Source organism: Triturus cristatus, chromosome 5_1 (assembly GCF_964204655.1).
Source record: "Triturus cristatus chromosome 5_1, aTriCri1.1, whole genome shotgun sequence".
Lineage (NCBI taxonomy): Eukaryota > Metazoa > Chordata > Amphibia > Caudata > Salamandridae > Triturus > Triturus cristatus.
Window position 1 is genome coordinate 777098536 of NC_140587.1, and position 14406 is coordinate 777112941.

The following is a 14406-nucleotide window of genomic DNA, read 5'->3' on the forward strand; positions in this document are numbered from 1 at the left end:
GAGAAGACTAAAACTCAGATCAGATGACCTTGATGGATGTGTTGAACAAAGAGGGAAAGAAGGGTGGAAGGACGGGCGAGATGTAATATGACTGTCAGAGAAGGATATGTTGGAAGCATGCATAGGTGGCTGATAGGAATCAGATCAGATGCATGGGTTGTTGAAGGATGGGTGGAAGGTGAAAGAGGATGCCTGCCTGGGTGGGCGACACAGTATGGGTGGATACTAGATAGCAAGAATCATCAGCGGTGTTTGGTTCAAACTCAAAGCCAAGGCAAGCAAGGAAGGAGCGTACGCATGGGTGGTTGTTGGTGAAACCAACTAAGGTTTGTTAAGAGCTATATAAAAAAGAATGATAGACATTTACTTTAATGGATGTATGCCTGGATGTACTACCATCAATAGACAGCATAGGTGGAGACTGTCACTGGAGAGTCTTACTTTGAAGAGAATGTAAAAGAAACTGTGCCAGAGTAGCAAAAGCGGAGGGGAATATAAGTAGTATTTTCAGAATACAGTTGACTCACAGTAGTTTGCAAGCACATTTTCTATATATATTATCAAGCGCTTCCTCCGACTCCGAGGACCACTCCCTACCTATGTTAATGCATTTTCGATTGTGTCAGCCAGCCTGCAAAGGGTGGCCTATCTGTTGGTTACACAATCAATGAAAATAAAGTACCCTATGCAGTATCGGTCAGTGGTGGGAGTGCTGGTGGGCGGTGACGTGGGGAGGGGCAGGGTGGGGGGGAAGCAAACTATGTATTATGCCCAAATACAGGTAAGTAAACATAAAAATAAATAAAACGATTTTCCTTGTGCGCACTGCACCGCCAAATGTGATGCAGTGTGTGCAACAAAATTTGTTTTATTTATTTATATGTATTGTTTAATTACCTGTGATTGTCCGTAATTCATAGTTTACTACACCCACCCTGCCCCTCCCCACGCCACCGCCCAGCAGCACTCCCTCCACCGACCGCTACTGACCTGATGTCATGTTACCATCTATAATATAAGCAATGATCATTGGATCCGATAAATAATCTGCCTTTTTGTAGTACCCAGGGCAGGGTGAAAGCGAAATTGAGCAATTGCCCTCATGTAACAGAGAGAGTATGGCCAGTGCCACCCGTAATACAAAAATATGAGTTTCCTCACCTGCAGACAGTAGTAGTAAATAAAACTAACGTGAGTCTGCATCATGTGACTCGTATCTAAGGGTGGGTGCAGTGCTCCGCTCCGCCCGTGGAGTGTGGGTAGTGCTGCCTACTTCACGCTTCGCAAAGTAGGCGTAGCAGGCACACTACGCACATGCCATGGCGGAGCAGAGATGCCCACCACCCGCCTCCCTCCCGCCCTCATTTTAAAATTACTTAGAAAGTTAAAAATAAAGAAAATTACTTACCTGAGCTGCCGCGTCCTGGGGCTCCATCTTCCTGATTCCTCGCTAGCTTCTTCCTCACAAATGCGTATGCGCAGTCGCATGCGCATTTCTCGGATGAAAGGAAGTAGGAGGATAGATACTTACCACAAATGTTATGTACTGTGCTTGCTAGTGATAGTGTGCCACTATGTGTTGAATGAATTTTGTGTTATTATTTTGCTAAGAGTATTGGTTACAACAATGTTCTTTTTCTTTCTTGATATAGATCCTCCTTCCCAATCAAAACCAACACGGAAGGAGTTGGCAGCCAGGGCCCGGCGCCGTAAACTGGAGGCCATTTGTGAGGAATACCGGTGGCTGGTGGCTCAGGCGGAGGAGGAGGAGGCGGCTGCAGCTGCAGCCTCCTCCAATGCCCCGGGCCCCAGTCAGACCCTGCCTCTAGTTTTACGGTACCGTGGTCAGGCAGCCGCCCGCCGCCGTGCCTCAATATCAAGCACTGCTGCCCCCCACCCTGGATGTAACTGCAGGGCATTTTGCCGCCAGATGCTCCTCCAGATGGCCCGCTTGGTGGAGCACCTAGAGGAGCGGGTGAAGATCCTGGTTGACAAACACCTGAAAGCTTGCCGAATTTAGGACCTTGTTGATTTGCCCCTTTTTTAATTCCTTTTGTTTGTGGGTGGGTTTTGGGCGTTGGGGTTTTTTCTGGACATTTGAGACTTTCACTTTTGGACATTGGTTAGGGTTAGGGAGGGGGGTGGGTCAGGTCAGAGTGGGTAGTTTATTTTTGTTAGGGTATTAAATGATATATTATTTACTTAAACATACGATGTTAATGTTTTGTGGGTGTGTTACTGTTTTACGAATTTACGTCACATGGTTTGTTACTTTGTTTCCTTGCTGCTGCAGGCCCGCAGCCAGTGTTTGATTTAAAGATCTGCCGATTTTGTAACACACAAACAGATAGATGCGGTACCCCTCACTGAGTTATTTTATTGGTCCTACTAGTACTGTCAGTCTCTCCTCCTAGTCCATTATACCTCCCACCAAACGTATCTTACCTGTGATTGATGATGATTAAGTTCGGCACAGTGATGGCTGCATGGTTGATTTTCCGAGTGAATGGAGAAGATGCCATGGTTGTGGTGGTAGTAGTAGACACTGGCACTATCATTTGAAAAAAAAAAGAGACAGTCCCTTGCCTGAGAGAGACTGTGGGAGGAGTAGTAGAATGAAGTAAAGTACAGCATGGGTGGGCAAGCAGAAGAAGATCCTTGCCCTGCCTTGAAATTCAATTAGTGTTGCTTTCACCACATCTGCCCCAGCAAGCGTGTGATCAATTGTTGGTGTACATTTAATCTAGTCACATCACACCTCAATATAAATCACACAGCCCGGGGGAAGAGGGTTAGGGATTGATGAATGGATGGGAAGGGGGGTTTGGGGAAAGGTTTGACAGTGAAAAACAGACAGTATGCATGGACACAACAAAAGTAAAACACAAACTTGGAAGACGACCATGATCCATTATCCAAGAAATCTATAAAGGGAGAAAAAGGAAATGCATGCATGATGATGAAGAGAACTTGATGGTTAATGAGTTGTACTTACTAACAACTACTACACAATTAGACAGTACCTATCTAAATACAAATCCCCAGCATGAAATACGGCATGATATTTCAAATCAGAAAACAGTGCCTCTTATATGAATTTCCAATTCGTGCCCTTAGTTCTGTTCTATCGAACTTGAACTCTGCATCCCTTATTATATCCCTATTTTGCTAGTAGTCCGATCAAGGGGGGGGTGTAGTGAGGGCTGCGATTTAGATACATACATTGCTATGTTGGCATAAGTGCGTTAGAAGTTAGAAAGCCATCTTGCCACTTTTGATGCCTTTGCACACAACACTGCAGATACATGTTATTATTTGAAAACTGCTTGCTCGCCTTTTTCTTCACATGAGAACTGTCTGTTGTTCACATTCCTAGACGTGCGCTGCGACCTTGGTCTGAACATTGTGCAAAGAAACAGTCTGGGTCGCCAGAAAATGCATGTTTTTGAGTTCAGGTTGATCGGCCCACTATTTAGCCATAACACGCACGCAGCTGCAAATACCTGAAAGTCGAGTGCTTTTAATATTACAGACTGCATGCTTTTACACACATTCGGAAGAAGAGCTTTCCCAGGAGCAGAGTACACCTGATCCTGTGATGTGATTCCACTAAGCTGATCTTTACGGTATGGGGTTCCCCATTCAAGCCTAGAGACCTTCTACTAGTCTAATAATATTAGTTTACTAGCGAAAGGAAGGTGGCTGTATTCCACTGTCATTTACACTATGATTTCTCCTTTCATTTTCTATGGTATTGTAACAATGCTGATGGTTTTGATTTTAATCATTTGTCTGCTTATGTTAGCCAAATTACTGCATCTTAGGACACATAGTTTATAAAATAAACCTTTTAAACGTTACCGTGTCTCTGATTACTCTTGTTGTGGACTGATATGAGAATAATTACGAACAGGTATTTCTGATTCCCACCATTCCTGAGAGTACTCTAAGTCGCTAGTTCTGGGTTGTCTGTACATTGGGACCTCCGAGATAATACGGATAACGAATCGGACACTGATGCTGGTCGGATAGGGGTTCTGGGTTCTGAGGTGAGTTTTTGGTACACCACAATTCACTGAGGTCCTGGTTTCCTGCGCATAGTTCTGTGCATGAGTAGAATCCTTGCAACAAGGGCAGAAATTATTAATATGAAATTTGCCTTGCCTGTCTGCCCTCAGAGCGAACCAAATTACATGCTGTACCGGGCTTACTTTTATTTTTAAAGCTAGCAAAGAAAATGAAAAAATAGTTGCAGGGATCAATTACCAAACAAACCACAACACACAGTCGTAATGATTGAAGAGAAAAAAGGAATCAAATAAATTTAAAGACGAATGATGAATGATACTAAAGTTACTGTATTATCCTGGTCCAATTGAGGAGTTGCATCATTCTCATCATTCATCTTGGTCCTCCCTTCCATGGACACTCCGCACATCAATCTTGGGTACCACTGCCTGCCTGATGCAGATTGGTAAGGTAAGTGTGAGTTGTTTCTCCCACTATAGCACAGGGTAAAGGCCGGCCTGTAAGTGTAGATGGAAAAACAAAAGGGGCATTGAAAAATAACTGAATAAAAAAAATAAACTCAATTACAGTGGAATGCAAGCAGAGAAGACAAGACTCTTGAGAGAACACTTTCAGACTGAGGCGGCTTGGATACATTGTGTCTACTCTACAGCATTAAGCTACAACAACAACAACAGGACAGGAGCCAGCACAGAACAGGCCAACCACGGCACAGGCCAGGCCCGGCACCCAACCCCCATTTACCTTAAATTTTAACAGAGACAGACAAAAGGCATATGCAGCAACCTAGCATTTTCCAAATTAAGTGACTAAATCAATGCGCCACTGTCACTCACACCACTACACTCTACTCCAGTCCACACCACTACACAGACATGTAGCCGAGGTCTGCTGTGGTTCTTGTTGAATTATTGTGTTTACCTTTTATGCCAGTCCATGAAACTCAGTTATTCCATCAATTATCTCCGATCCAACTGACTGACTGTGTGCAAAGATAGTATGGTCAGCATCATGACCGTGTGGTACATGCTCTCCAACACCAACTCAGTCTGTAGTGCCTCTGATTAAGTTTATAATATATTCCATATTACAAAATTGCAATGGATATTGGCCTGCACCTGCAGTAGTAGGAGTACAATGTGGTTATTAAACAACAAGGAAACATTGACTGTCACTTGAGTCACTTTTACTTTGTAGATAAACTAGTATAGTTCGACTTCATGCACATTCACTCATAGTCAGCAAGCATCCAATGCAATGCATGTAATCATTCATAATAATCATTACCTGTCTTGCTCTTCTCTTTGGCTGTCAGATCAGATGCCTAGCCTTCTCACAGTGATGAGTTTCGGCTCGGAAACAAAACAGAAGATAGCTGTAGTCACGTTTCACTTCTTATGGAGGGACTGTTAGAGGCAACATGTATTGTACTATTTTCCATCTCCATCCAATGTCTGGCTTGCTTGAAATGTATTTAGGGAGAGTAAGGAAGATGGAGTAGGAATCTGAGGAGTGGAGTGGACAGTTATGCACATAAGTGGAACTCCAATAGGGAAATAAAAAGAGGAGACGGTGTTGATGGATTTGTTGTGATTAGATTTGAACCAGAAAAACAGATACACACACAAATAAAGGAAGGAAGAAAAATTTGAAAGCCTAGTTGTCAGGGAAGAGGAGCTCATCCTCAAACTCTGGTGGTTCGGACAGAAGTATATCATGTAACCCACTACTTATGTCATCGAAGTCGCTCTCCTCTTCCTGCTGTGATTCACGTATTTTGTACTCCGGTCGTATAAAGTGCTGATTCATTTTGATCATGGTTAAACTCTCCACGCTTTTGAGCAAGAAACTGGTCCTTTTCACAGTAACAATGGCACCAGCAGCACTGAAAACACGCTCTGAAGAGACACTTGCAACAGGGCAAGCCACATACTTTATCGCCAGCCTGCTGAGCACTGGCCATTGGCTTCTTTTCCCATACCAATACACCAATGGGTTTTGCTACATGAAGACCTCTGTTGTGTCATCCAGATAGGCCTGAACCATCCGCTCAATGTTCAAGGGTGCTCGGATTTGCTTGGCCTCTTTTGCCTTTGCATCAGTAATGGACGTACAAAACCCTTTCCGTAGAAACCAATCACCTGCCGTTTTTTTAAATGTGACTGATGATCCTGTTGGTGCTGTTGTTGATGTTATTGCTGGTATTGTTGGTGACTGCTGGGAGGCAAACGCACTGCTCTCAGGCTCTGAAGTAGAACTTGACTCTGGGTGCCCTGTAGTACTTTTTCTGGCCTGGGGTGGCTAAGCCGTTCGTTTTCAAAGTCAGTTGCTTCCTCAGCTATCAAAGTTTTGTACTTGGCAACATCCACTTCTGAAAAAGGAATTACTTCATTACTGCTCAGCAATAATTTGTAACGTGGATCCAAAATTGAGGCAGTAATGTAATGTCGATGTGACTCAATGTTATTTTGAATCCTTGTATTTTCAGATAAGCGAACGGCTAAGGTGTCCGCCAAATAATATGAGTCAACTTTGTCATTCACACCTGCGTACGTTTCAGACACCTCCTTCAGCTCTTCCTCTAGCATGTACAACAATGGGATAGCTTGGCCCATAGTACAGTCCTCCCTGCTGACTTCACGTGTGAAGACCTCAAAAGGAAGTAGCATCTCTGTCAGACATTTAACTAGGTCCCATTGGGCCATCTCAACAGTCATGCCTTTCACAGTAGGATCTCCTGACCCTTTCATGACATAAGCATTGAGTGGTATGTACTGCTCAAACAGACGCTCAAGCATGTAATAAGTTGAGTTCCAACGTGTTGGCACCTCCTGGATGAGTGCTTTGACTGGCATTTTATGCTCACGTTGAATGACCCTTAGCTGCTTCTGGGCTTTAAAAGAATGGTTGAAATGTGTGCATATTCTTCTGCAGGTGGTCAGTAAGTTGCTGACTTTGCTTTCATTTTTCAGAAAGTCTTGAACAGCAATGTTAATGCAGTGTGCCAAACATGGGACCCTGAAATAGCCACCATCTTTCATGGCCCTAACTACATTACTGCCATTGTCCGTGGCAACAAAACCAATGTTAAGCCCTCTTGGTCGCAGCCACTCAAACACCTTGCTGTTAAACTCATCTAAAATGTTTGCAGCAGTATGAGATTTCTCCATAGCAAACATGGCTACAGTTGCATGTTTGCGAGTGTCATTAAAAATCTCAGCAGTGTCAACAACACCTGCAGATATCTTATCTTTAACCCCTTCGACTCGCATGACGGAACGGTTCCGTCATGCACGTCGGTTGGGCTGTGCTTATGACGGAACCGTTCCGTCATGGCCCCGCCCGCACTCAAAACCTTCAGCGTGGCGCGGAAATCCGCGCCGCGCTGAAGGGGTTAACACCCGAAAAAGAGACCCAGTGTGCAGTGATGCACATGTAATCAGTGGCTTGGCAACTGGTCCACATGTCTGTTGTCAGGTGGATACTCTGAACAGCACTCTGTTTTAAGGCTTTTCCAATCAATTCCAGCACGTCGTGATGTAGTGCTGGAACAGCAACTCTGGCGAAATAGTAGCGGCTGGGAACCTTCTATTTCGGGCAGATGGTTGTCACAAATTCCAGAAAACCCACCACTTCAACAAAAGAAAAGGGAGAAGGTCCAGTGCTAACATTTTAGCCAGCTTCGCATTGTACAAACATGCTATTGGGTGGTTGCGTTCGTACTGCCCCTCCGGCCTAGTAAACATGCTAAGAATCATAGGCTGTGTGGCGTTCCTTCCTGTTATGCTAAACGGCGCACTTGTTTTAAAAGCAGTACTCATTGGTGTCTCAGGCTGACTCTTACTCTTGTGCCACTGAGATGTTGCTGAGGATGTGGGCATTACCACTGCAGAGCTGGGGACAGGGCTACTTTGTGTACCACTACCACAGAGAATGTCTCCCTCTTCTTCTTCTTCCTCCTGTTCCACCGTGAGCGGACCTTCTACTCGTTTATCCCCACCAACAGCAATGGCTCCAGTTTTTATGCGACGAAGGTGATGCGTGATGTTTTTTCAGATGGGTCATTTGGCCTCCGGTACCATAGTTTGTACCAAGCTTACCACGACTAACAGAAGTATGACAAATGGAGCATATAGCAATGTTTTCACTAACCGTAAAGAAGTCCCACACTGGGGAGCATAACTTTTGTCTTCTGCTGGAGGTGCCACTTCCAATGCCGGATGAACTGGAGGGTGTGCGTTGAATTTGTGCAGTACCACTACCTACTTCTGCTGAGGTGGTGCTTGTGCTGGATGTAGGATGCTGCCGGCCCTTTGCTAATGTAAATATGGAAGCTGGAGGTCGTGTTGGTGTTACCTGTGTTGGAGGTATGCGTGCTACATCCCTCGCAGCCATTTTGGATAGGGTAAAAATGTTGGTCTCCATCTCCTCTGGGCCGGGAGTGATGTTCGTGATGACTGGCTCATCATCATCAGCAGCAGCATCCTGCTCTTCTACATCAACCTCCATAAGTGTAAGGCTTTCTGGAACCTTCCTTTTCCCATGCCGACTCTTGGGACGTGTCTCCCTCTCAGACTCAGTTTGTGGCTTCCAAGTGGCATCTAGATCATCAGAAGGGGGGCTTGGCAAAGAACTTGATGGACCAACCCTCCTTTTCCTTGCTGAGGATTTGGAAGACAATGGAACTTCTGAAGGAGTGGCTTCCTCTTCTTCCTCTGCATGAGGCTCAATGTCCTGAACTGCCCCTACTTCGGGAGGAACAACAACTACTATTGCGGGCGGTGGTTGCGGATGTTGTTGTTGACCACTTATCTGCTGTGTTCCCTCCTGCGTTGATTGTGTACTACTTTGAGATAGCGATAAGTTTAGTTCAGGCTCAGCATCACTGCTTTCCACCATTAGGCTGGCTACCTCTTCCACACTCATCTGATTGGGCCTGGGTTGGTGGATTGGGCCCACTGATGCGGAGGTGGTGCCCCCAGCTTGGCCCCCGGACACCGCTGCTACAGGTGTCATTTTTGGTGTCCCAAAAAAGGTTTTGGGTGGCACACCAGACTTAAGTGACACTTCCTTCTTCTTCTGTTCCTTCTTCTCAATGGCAACTTTCTTGGTACTGGAGGACCTGCTACCTGCTTTCTTTGGGGGCATCTTTTCAGATGTCAACAGCACTCAGTTGCACAAGTTGCAGAGATGGCTGGTCAGATCACTCACACGTCACGTCGTGTACAGCAGCAGGACGTCAGTCTGGCACCACAACGGGTGATGATGACACACCTCCTCCTCCGTCTTTTGTGCACCTAAAAGCAAAGAAGCCAGAAGAAGATCAGTCAAAAGATAGTACAATCAAACTAATACAATATATAACTTCTTAGTGTGTGGTGGGTGGTCATAATTATTACATTTTATTAAGTCAGTGAACAACAACAGTTTAGCCATTTATGAGACTTTGACAACAAGGCCAGGGTCCTGGTGTACTACTGTACTGTGTACACTCAGGAAGAATAAGAATAGCAAAGAACAAAAACATAAATGTAGTGTAGCCTGTTTGCCCTAAATAAAACTTTGTGCATCACATGGGATGGATGCAGCATCAGGGAGCAACAACAACGAACACATACACATAAAAAGGCATTTATTTACATACACATAAAAAGGCATTTATTTACAACACCCAAAAAGTGAAATATACCCCAGAAAAAAAGTAAAACCCACATTTTGCAATTCAATCCAAAGCCATACATGATGTTGAAATTCAACACACAACACAAAAACAGTTGTTTAACTTCCATGCACCCGTGATGATTAATGAGTAGTATCCCTGGGCCTACTAGCAGACTAGACCTCAAGCTTGGAGGCATATGGAAAAGCACAGTGGCTGGTCCCACAAAATGGCCACCACCACATGGCCAGGCCACTCACAAAAATGAGAAAAGGTCAGGAATACAAGACAGACAATGCAGGCCTATGGCAAAAGCACAATGCCTGGCTTCACAAAATGGCTACCACCCACATGCTCAGGCCACCCACCACAATAATAACAAAAAAGTGAATACAAAGGACAGGAATAGGAAGTTGGAGTCTCTGAGGAACTTACTTCCTCTTTTAAACTTTTTAAAAAAAAATAAAAGTGACTCCGTGCTCCAAACTACAGCAAAATGACAACCTGAGGAGTTTATTTAGAAAAATGCACAAAATCATAGTTTTATAGAAGGTTTTATGTTGCTCGCGAGATATTGTTTGGCAGATTGCAAATTCTGCGTGTTCGGCATCGCGAACTGTACAAAAAGTACGCGAACACGCATATTGAGAGCGCGAAAATGACAAAAACTGTAAGTCCGCGTTGTCCCGGTGTGCAGAGTTGCCAAAAGTACGCGAGCTGAATTCCTAGGGTAACCTACTACCTGAAAAGCCCTATTTCATTAACACACCCCCAAAAACTGAAATTCCACTTCAAAAACCACATTTTGCAATTCAATCCAATTCCATCCATGGTGTTAAAAAATTCAACAGACAACACAAACAGTTTTCATGCACCCATGATTTGATGATGACTACCTCTGGGCCTCCTGGCAGACTAGGCCACAAGCTTGGAACAGAATGGCAAAAGCAAACACACTGCCTGCATGGCTTCACAAAATGGCCGCTAGCCACCCACAACAACAAGAAATGGAAGACAGACAATGTAAGCCTATGCCAAAAGCACACAGCCTGTCTTCACAAAATGGCCGCCACACACATGTCCAGGACACAACAACAAGCATAAGCCAAGGGGAACAAAGAAAAGACATGCAGGCCATTATGGAAAAAGAAGCACACTACTAAACTACCACCACAAAATTGCCACAAGCCACATGGGCACTCACAGTCACATCAGGCCATGCAATACAATGAACTGAAGCAGGACTATATATGACCGGACAAAGGAGGCCTGCTGAACAACACAGCTTAAATACAAAAATGAAAATCAACAGCGCTACGAAAGGATTGGAAAGAAGTTACACATCCAACAAAGGTATTTAACACACACACACCCAAACAGTGAAATACACCACAACCACATTTAGCAATTCAATCCTATGCCATCCATGCCCTACATGATGTTTAAATTCAACAGACACCACAGAAACATGGACCCATGGGTACCCTGCAGGCCCCTATTAAAAGTACAGGCCACCCACAACAATATTTTTTAAAAACAATGAAAATCCCAAAAAAATGTAGGTACAAACAAGCCCCAATGAAACAAACATGTACACAAATTCTTCAACTTACTTGTAAAATTAAATCTCAAATCGAAAAGTCCTCAAATAAATCCAATCCAATGATATGATGCAGCAGACGGACACAAAAAGTGATCCTTCCAGCTCCAAATCCAAATGAAAGTGAACAGCACATGGACAAAGCACTGGGAGGAGCCTGCAGGACAGGAACAGGAAGTTGGAGACTCAGGGGGACTTCCTTCTTCTTGAAAAAAAGAGAGAAAAAAAAGGACTCCTTGCAAAAAAGACTACAGCCAAATCTTAATCTGATGAGTTTTTCTGAGCAAAATGATCATTTTCGAGAAGGTTTTATGATGCTCGAGAGATATTCTTCGCCAGATTATAGTTTTTGCATGTTCGGGATCGCGATCTTACCAAGACAGCCGCCGGAAGTCAGCTCGCGCATCCGAATGACGTGTTCGCGTTCGCACACTCTTGCGGGATCGGGCGGCCATATTACAAATCTCGTGGCGCACGCGAATGGAAAGAAAATCGAGTTGGCGAATGCAGAATCACGGTAAGACGTTACCACGCGCGCGAGAATGAATATTGAGCGCGCGAGGAAGCAAAACAACTACGCTACGCTGTAGATTGCGTAGCAATCTGCAACTTCGTGCTCTACGCGAATCGTGAAGTTAACTAAACTTCGCAAACTGCGCGAGCGGAGCGTAGTTCACCGCCCAGACTTGGTTTTTATGATGGTTTTTTAGGATTTGATTGTTTTAATGTCTTTATATGAACTCTATATATGTGAACTTTTATGGCAGCATTTGCCGAATAAAGAAAATGATGATGATGTTTAAGTAAGTGTGCTGGTAATATTGCTGTCTATTTTAGTAACTCTATGGCTCTGTAAATGTATATGTAATTGACTGAACAAATATCTCAGTGCCTGTGTTAGGGATGAGAGAAGTATGTAGGTGTGTCTGCAACTGTCTTTGCTACTGCTGCGTACATAAGTGCTTTCTAAGTATGTGTGTCAATGTATAAGTCCCTCTGATGCTGTGTGACTGGGTGAGAGAGAAAGGCTACATGCTTTGTAAACACGTATGTCAGTTGCATTATGGGTGATATACTATATAGTACTTGGCATAAGTTTTTGCAAGTCCATGAGTACTTTACTGAAACTCAATAGGACATCTCTCATCTTTTAAGCACAAAGCACTGTGCTTTATGGCATCCCTGCAGCTTATATTAGAGGTGAGTTATGTGTACTAAAACATGGGTTTAAGGCTGGACAAATGGCTTAAACATACCAAGTTGAATAGGCAGTGACAGTGCACGGACTGGCTCTTCACTAGTAGGCTTGACCCATGTTTAAAGGACTATTTGTCTGGATGGATGACAAGGTGTCGCTACTTGCCAAAATGGTACCAGTGCCATGAGATGTTTAGGTATATGTGCTGGTATTTGACTGTTTGCTTAGTAACTCTATGGCTCTCTAAATGTGGATGTAAGTGGCTGTACAAACACCGCAGTGGCTGCGTTATGGAATAGAGGGGTATGTAGATGTTTCTGCAACTGCCTTTTATACTGTTGCTTACATAAGGAGTTTGTGAGTATGGGAGTGAATGTATAAGGACCTCTCTCATCTTTTAAGTACAAAGCACCGTGCTTAATGGCATAATTACTGCTTATCTTAGAGGTGAGTTATATGTAAGTCTTCCGGTTTTCCTTTTTTTACTGATTTTTACAGGTAAAGACAGACAGAACACAATGTGATTTATGTCTGTATACATTTTTAAAAGCGGTAAAATACAACAGAAAATGGTGCTTCTTTTGAGAGACTCTTCATGCTGTCTTTCAGGAATTCCAGACAACAACCGAGCAGATAGCATGGAGAGTTAAAAAACAGGACAACATTTCCTTCAATACAGGCATATGCTAACATATATTTTTAGTATAATGCTAATATATACCTGTGAGTGTAATCTTTTGTTATATGTGGCTGCTTAATTTGCTTAAACATGATAGACATCCATGTATGAGTGCACGTCCAAGATTTAAATACACATGGAATTATACCATTTGAATGCTCCATTTATTCTGAAAACACAAAATAAATATGGATAGACAGCAATGAGATGGCCCAAAAATAAATATGGATAAATACAGACAGAAATGTTAATAAAATAAATACCATAAAACCGGGAGCCGTAGTTATATGTACTAAAAATAGGTTTATGGCTTGACAAAAGACTTTTAAATGCCAAGTCGAGTAGGCACTGAAAGTGCACAGACAGGCTTTGCACTAGTAGGCCTGGCTCATGTTTAAAGGACTATTTTTCTGGATGGATGAATAGGTTGTGTCAGTACTTCCCTACATATCGTGTTAGTGTAAGAGTGCACCTGTACCAGTCATGTGCCTGTATATGACTGTCTATTTTAGTAACTCTTTCGCTCTGTAAATGTATATGTAAGTGACTGAACAATTATCTCAATGCGTGTGTTATGGATGAGGGGTGTGTGTAGGTGTGTCTGCAACTGCCTTTTATACTGCTGCATACATAAGTAATTTCCAGGTTTATGAGTTAACGTATACGTCCCTCTGTTGCTGTGTGACTAGGTGAAAGAGAGGTTATATGCTTTGGAAACATGTATGTCAGTTGCATTATGGGTGATATATTTTATGTAGTGGTTGGCATAGGGGTCTGCAAATGCATGAGTAACTAACTACAACTCAAAAGGACATCTCTTGTCTTTTAAGAACAAAGCATGGCATACCTACAGCATATCTCAGAGGTGACTTATGTCTACTAAAATATGGGTTTAAGATTTGATGAACAGCTTTTACATGCAAGGGAAGTTGGAAGTGACATTGCACAGACAGGATCTGCACTACTAGCCCTTACCCATGTTTTAAGGACACTTGTCTGGATGCATGACGTGGTTCTATCACTACTTGCCTTCATAGCTGAGTGAGTGTAGGAGTCTATCTATAGCAGTGCTATGAGATGTTTCAGTAAATGTGCTTGTAGCTGACTGGCTATTTAGTACCTCTATCGGTCTCTAAATGTGTATGTATGTGGCTGAATGAATACCTCAGTGACTGTGTTATGGATAAGAGGGGTGTGTAGGTGTGTTTGCAACTGCCTTTTATACTGCTCCATACATAGGT